The sequence below is a fragment of the Vicugna pacos genome, unplaced genomic scaffold (assembly GCF_048564905.1).
Source record: "Vicugna pacos unplaced genomic scaffold, VicPac4 scaffold_13, whole genome shotgun sequence".
Taxonomy (NCBI): Eukaryota; Metazoa; Chordata; class Mammalia; order Artiodactyla; family Camelidae; genus Vicugna; species Vicugna pacos.
In genome coordinates this window covers 2811255-2818906 of record NW_027328734.1, presented here as the reverse complement: position 1 = coordinate 2818906, position 7652 = coordinate 2811255, and positions in this window count along the sequence as shown.

Genomic DNA, 7652 nt, shown 5'->3' with positions numbered 1-7652 from the left:
TAACATATTGTTTAATCCCAATTTTTTCCTTTGTTCTCCTTTGTTTCTCTGCTGTTGATTTCTTACTTCATTGCATTGTGGCCAGTAAAGATGCTTGAGGTAATTTCTATCTTCTTAAAATTGCTGAGGTTTCTTTTGTGCCCAAGTACATCATGAATCCTGGAAAATGTTCCTCGTGCACTTGAAAAGAATGTATATCCTATTTTGGGGGTTGCAATGCTCTGAAAATATCCACCAAGTCTAATATTTCTATTGTATTATTTAATTTTTCTGTTGCCTAATTTATTTTCTGTCTCGATGTTCTGTCCAGTAATGTTAATGCAGTGTTGAAATCTACAAATATGACTCCCCTTTTATATCTGTTGGTAATTATTTTATGTACTTAGGTGCTCCTGTATTTGGTGCATATGTATTAATGAGTGTGCTATCCTCATATTGTATCACTCCTTCAATCATTATAAAACGTCCTTCTTTTTCTTTCTTTATGGCCTTTGTTTTAAAGAATATTTTGTCTGAAATCAGTTCTGCAACATCTGCTTTTTGGCTTTTCCAATTGTATGCAATACCCTTTTCCATCCTTTCACTCTCAATCTATATGTGTCCTTCTCTCTGAAGGGGGTCTATTCTACGCAGCATATTGAATGTTCTTGCTTTATTATCCAGCCTGCTACTCTGTGACTTTCGACTGGAGCATTTAGTCCATTAACATTTACAATAATTGATGATAGCCTTGTGTTTATTGCCAATTTGACCTTATATTTGCAGTTGATTTGGTATTTCCTCTTTGTTCCTTTCATCTTCCTTTTATGGTTTGGTAACTTTCCTTTGTTACGTCAAGAATTTTACTTAGTTTTAGTGACTCCCTGATAAGTTTTTGTCTTCTTGTTACCCTTTTTTATAAGTCCATTAGGCCATTACTATAACTGCTTCTATTAAACGGATAGTAAGATGATCTCAAACCCATCCTACCGAGAACAAAAAATTTTAAAATAAAAGACCAAAAAAAAAAAATTTCTCTATTTTCCTGCCTCCCTCTCCGACTCTCAATGATTTGTATGCCTTGTTTTAAAATTTTTTGTTTATTTTATTTGTAATTCATGAATCATCACATTTCAAGTTGTGAGTTTCATATTTCTGTAGCATCCTGTTACTTTTCTTTTTAAAGTAGACCTTTCAATAATTCTTTTAGCATGGGTCTAGTGTTGCTAAACTCTTTAAGCTTTTTCTTGTTGTGAAATCCTTTATTTCTATATTTACCAAATAGAATAGCATTGCTGGTCAAAGTATACTACTGTATATAATTTTTTTCATTCAAGACTGAATATTTCTTGCCACTCCCTTCTGGGCTGTAGTATTTGTGTAGAGAAATCAGCTGGTAGCCTTATGGGGATTCCCTTGTAACTCATACTTTACTATTCTCTTGCTGTCCTTAGGATCATTTCTTTATCCTTGACTCTCGTCATCTTAATTAAATTTATTGGTGTGGGTGTAATTGTGTTCTTCCTGTTTGGGACACTCTTAGCTTACTGTACTTGGATATCTGATTCCTTCTTTAAGTTTTGGAAGTTCTCATTCATGATTTCTACAAAAACGTTTGCAATCAACTTTGATCCTTATTCCCCTTCTAGGACTTGTATCATGCCAAGTTTGGAATGCTTTCTATTATCCCATGGGTCCCTTATGCTTTTTTCATTTGTTTCTTATTGTTTCTCTTGTAGCTCTTCTGATTGGGTGCTTTCTATTTTCCTGTCTTCTAAGTCACTAATTCATTCCTCTGCATTATTTAGTCAGATTTGCTACACCTTTAAATCATTCCTCATCTCAGTCAATGTATTTACTTATTCTACTCGGCTCTTCTTAATAGCTTCCATTTCATTTTTGACATATTTTGTATCTCTAAACACTATATCTTTTATTTCCTTCAGTACTTTGATCACTTCATATTTGAAATCTTGATCTAGTTGGATATCAATGTCTATTTCACTGATCATTCTTTCAGGGGATTTCTCTTGTTCTTTTAATTAGGAATGGTGTCACTTCTTATTCAACTTTCTTCTACATCTCTGGCACTATGGTTTATGCAGTATCGGTTATCCACTCTGGTCCTAAAGGAGTTTATCTACCAAATGCCTTTGTAGTTATATAACTTAGAAAAGAGAAAAAAGAGAGCATGAGATAAAGAATTTTAAAGAAGGGAGAAATAAAGGTTTGAAGACACTGTATAATGAATAATAGAAAAGGAAGTTGAAGCAGTGTTTTGAAAAATAATAATAATTAAAATATTTTTAAAAATTTCAAAGGGATAAAAATGGGGGTATATATAATTCAATAAGGAGTAAAAATTAATAGTGTAATAGAAAATGGTGCAGGTAAAACAGATTAATACAAGGGGGTGGTCAGTGTCCTCCTGGAGACTGTGTACATTTAATGTGAAGTCTCTTTATTCATCCTGATTTGGAAGCTCATCTTGCTGTTTCCAGAGGCCCTCCATTGGAGCCCTCATCTGTGCTGCTCCCAGGGCATGTCGGCAAGCTGATTGCTCCTACACCCAACACTGGGTCTGATGAAGCTCTCTTTACTCTGGGATGGCTTGTCAATGCCTTGCCCGATGCTGCAGTCAGATGTTGCAGACTGACCAGGCAGGATTGGGCATCACGCCCTCACCCAGCACCATGGTCAGTGGCTATAACCCAGCCGAAAATTTGAGGAGCCACCCGCCCCCTCAGGTTGCCAATAACTCTGCTGCTCTGTGCCACTCTACGCTCTGCTTTGGGTTTGCACACCAGAAGTGGGCTCAGGGAAGACTGAGGGACAGCCCTGTCCCTGATCTGGGCCAAAATCCTACTCCTTGTTTGTCTTGTCAGACAAGATCTCTAAAGAACCAGACAGTAGAATCCTATATGCCTCAGGCTATAGACAAGTCTCTGGCCCTTAAGGTTGCTAATTCCTTAGGTGTAGATGCAGGTTTTGCCCCCGCTGCCACCTGGGTGTAAAGCACCAGTGGGTATGGTGGCTGTGTCTGAGCCCCTGCTCTATTCACCTAGAAACATTTATGGAATTTCAGAGATGGGGAATGCACCCTTCCACCCACAGGGCACGTCTGCCCTGTTGTTTTATGGAGGGCCCAGGTGTTCTGCCCTGTGCACCCACAACAATGGCACACAGCCACCTATGTTCTCCAGGGCTGCCTCAGTGCAGCCGTCCCAATCTTTCACCCAGGATGGGCAACATAGCCCTGCCCCAAGCTTCCAGGCTGCATCTTCAGCTGGGTGTCACAGGGATCCTCTGTGCCTGCTTAACTTAGTTCTGTCAGTCAACTTATACTATGTACATGTCCAAGTCTTGGAGGCTCCCCCTCCATCCTGCTGATCTCTCAGTTGGAGATGGGAGACACAGTAAATGAGCACCAGTCCTTCTTTGCTGCTCCCTCCCTGTGGGACCTGTCCCACTCTCTTTAGCATTTTCTTCTTTCTTCCTTTTCTCCTGCCTGATTATTCACATTTTTTCTATTGAAGAGGACAATGTTCTGTCAGAGTATTGCAGGTTCTCTGGTTAGCTGACTGGGTCTGTGGATGTGAGTCTTGGTGCATTTGTGGGAAAGGTTGAGCTACGAGCATCTTTCTACTCCATCATCATTGCCTCCCCCCAAAAAAGCCTCACTGTATTGTGGGAGATAAACATAGTCTGGAAATAAATGGAAAAGATATTCCATGGAAATGAGAAGAAAGTGCAGATTGCATTACTCACCTCATAACAAACGTTTTAAAATAGGGGCCAAAATAAAACAAATATGAACTTATATAAAGGAAAAGAGATCAATTAACCAATAAGATATTACACTCATTAAATTATATATGGACCCAAAACAGTAGATCCTAAATATAAAATGAAATTTTAGTAGACATGAAAGAATTAATTTATTATAAAACAATAATAGTAGATGAGTTTAACAGCTCACTATTCTGATAGCCAGATCATACAGAAAGAATATCTGTAAAGAGACAAAGATCTTAATAGCATATTATATCATTTGATCCTAACTGAGCTATTGGACACTGCATCAGAAAAGCAGAACACATAAACTTTTCAAGTGTGCACAGGATGTTATCTAACGAATTAACCACATATTATGTCATGAAATGAGCCTCAGGAATATTAAGCAAATATAGATTACAGCAAGTATTTTTCCGTACACAAAATTAAGGAACTGTGCATCAACTCTAGAAAGAAGAATAGGAAAAGAACAAACATGAGGTCAAACCACATCCTTTAAAAAAATAAAATAAAACAAGGTCAATGATGAAATCAAAGAGGTAATAAAATCATACGTAGAGTAAAATTACAATGAAAACACAGCTTCATAAAACGTATGGGATGCAGCAAAGACAAATCTAACAGGGAAGTTGAGAGCAAATCAGGACTTCTAAAAGGAACAAGAAAAACCTCATAGAAAGGACCACGCATACCAACCAAAATAACAAGAAATAGGGACAAACAAAACCCAAAGGCCGTAGGATGAGAAATCTTTAATGATTATGTTGAAAATATATAAAATAGCAGTTGAAAAATAAATTACAAATCATAAAATCAACCACTTAAATTTTTTTAAAAAATATTGAAAAACAGGTAAGCATTTAGCCAGGCTTATCAAGAAATACAGAGAATGGACCCAAACAAAATAAGAAATGAAACAGTAGAAATAAAACTTGATATTACAGAAATACAAAAAGAAGTTTATGAAAGCAGTCTGAGCTGTTACGTGGCAGTCATCTGAACGACCTAAAAGAAATGGACAAATTTCTAGGAACGTACAGCCTGCCAACACTCAATAAAGAGAAAACTGAGAACATGATAAGAGCAATCAGTTTACGTTGAATAAAATGTATAATTTTAGAAATACCCCTTGATCAAAATGCCTGGATTACTTCACTAACACCTCTTTCCCCTAAATATTTTTAAAAATGAAGGAGGAAGGAATATTCCCAGTTATTCTATCAGTCCACAATTACCCTGATAAACCAGTCAAAGACACTACCAAAAAAAAAAAAAGAAAAAGAAAATGTAAATCCAATATCGTGGATGAATGATGATATACATTCAAAAATCCTCAAAAAATATCAACAAATTAATCCAGCAATACTAAGAAATGATTATACACGATGATCAGTTGGATTCCTTCCAAAGTCTCAAGGATGGTTCAACATACACGAGTCAAGCAGCATGACACATATCTAATAAAGGAAGGACAAAATTCAAAAGACCATATCAATACACAAAGAAAAATCATTTGAAAAATTCAACATACATTCATCATCAGAACTCTCATGAATGTGAGTACAATTGGAACATTTCCCAACATACTAAAGGCCATTTATAACAATTTATAACACTCAGGGGAATGGCTGAAAACTTTCTTGGAAAATTCGGGAACAAGACAAGGATTCCTACTCTCACCACTTCTGTTCAATAGTAATAGAAGAAAGGAAAAGGGAAAGAAAATGAAGTAAAAGAAACACAAAATGGAAAGAAATAGGCAAAATTTTCAGCAGTACTGAAGGCATAAAATTCTACACAGAGTCCTAAGGGCTCCACACTGACTATTATGAACAATAAATAATTTCATCAAGGGAGCATGGTACAAGATTAATATAAAGATGTCTCTTGAATTTGTCCACATTAATCATGAGATACATAAAATGGACGTTGAAAGCAATAATATTTAAAACCCCATAACCCTGAATATCTTGGAATAAATGTAACCACATATGTGAAACATCTACACACTGAAAATTATGAAACATTGACAAAGAAATTATAAATGATTCATAAAAATGGAAAGATGTCTTGCTCTTGGATAGAAAGAGTTCATATTGTTAACATGGGAGTACTACACAACGATACCTAAGGATTTAGTGCAATTCCTGTTATGAAGCTCTAGTATTTTCCACAGAACCTGAAAATAAATAACTCCAAGTTTTCCATGAAACCATTAAAAATTGCCAAAATGATCTTGAGAAAAAACAACAAATCTGGAAGTATAACCCTCCCAGATACCTTACTCTACTACAAACCTACAGTAATAAAATCACCATGGCATTGGCACAGAGATATAATCAATAAAAACAGATAGAGAGCCTAGAAATAATTCCACACACTTATGAGCACTGAAACTATGATAAAAGAGGCAAGAGTTCACAATGGAGAAAAGACAGTCTCGTCAATGGATGGTGTTGGGAAAGCTGGACATCTACATGTAAAACAGTGAAATGAGAGCATTCCCTGACATCATATACAAAAATAAACTCCAAGTGTATTAAAGACCTAAATGTAAGACCTGATACTATAAAACTGCTAGAAGGGAATATAGGTGATACACTATTGGATATACATCATAGGAATATTTTCTTATATCAGTCTCCTAAGGAAAAAGTTATAAAAGCAAATAGAAGCAAGTGGGACCTAAACAAACTTGAAAATTTCTGCACAGCTAAGGACACTGTCAATGAAATGAAAACACTGCCTGTGTAATTGGAGAACATACTTTCAAACAACGCAAGTGACCAGGGGTTAATAGATGTAGGTTAATAAATGTAACATGGATTTTGGTTACACAACTCAAGGTGGAAAACAAAAACCCAATCAAAAACAGAAGCAGAGTACTTGAGTTAATATTTTTCCAAAGAACACATTCAGATGAGTAACAGGCAAGTGATAAAATTTCTCAACATTACTATTTATTACATAATTGTAAATCAAATCCACAATGAGGTGTCACTTCACAATTGTCTAATGGCTATTATCAAAAAATCTACAAATAGTAAGTGTTGGAGACGATATGGAGGTAAGAAATGTCTTATATACCCTTGGTAGGAATGTAAATTGGTACAACTTCTAAGGAAACATTATTCAGATTTCTTTAAAAACTAAAATTTAACTACCATAAGAGCCAGTAATAACTTTTCTAGGAAAAATCTGGGGAAAACACCCTAAATTCAGAAGAACCAATGTTCACAACAGCACTGTTTATAATATGCAAGACAGGGAACCAATCTAAAAGTCCACAGTAGACTATGGACTTAAGAAGATATGATATTTCTATAAATATGCAATGGAATATTTCTCAGCCATGAAAAAGTAAAACACATTGCTATTTCAGCATCATGAAAGGACTTAGTAAATATTGTGCTTAGTGAAGTAACTTAAACAAAGACAAAAGAATATAATATAATTTATAAGTGGAATCTAATGTATAACAATTATCTGTGTACATCTATTTATAGCTGTCTAATTATAGATGACAGATAGATAGAAGTATAGATACATACATACATGATAGATAGATACATAGATGATAGATAGATAGATAGATAGATAGATAGATAGATAGATAGATAGATACATAGATAGATAGATAGATACATAGATAGATAGACAGATAGATAGATAGATAGATAGATAGATAGATAGATAGATAGATAGATAGATAGATAGATAGAGACATGATGGAGAGGTAAAGAGATTAGATAGACAAGACTTAAGCAGACTCAAAAATATGGGAAAAAATTTATGTTTACCAAAGTTGAAGGGAAAGGGAATTTTATGGTAGGACATTGACAGACACAAAGTAGTATAAATTAAGTAGAGAAGCAACA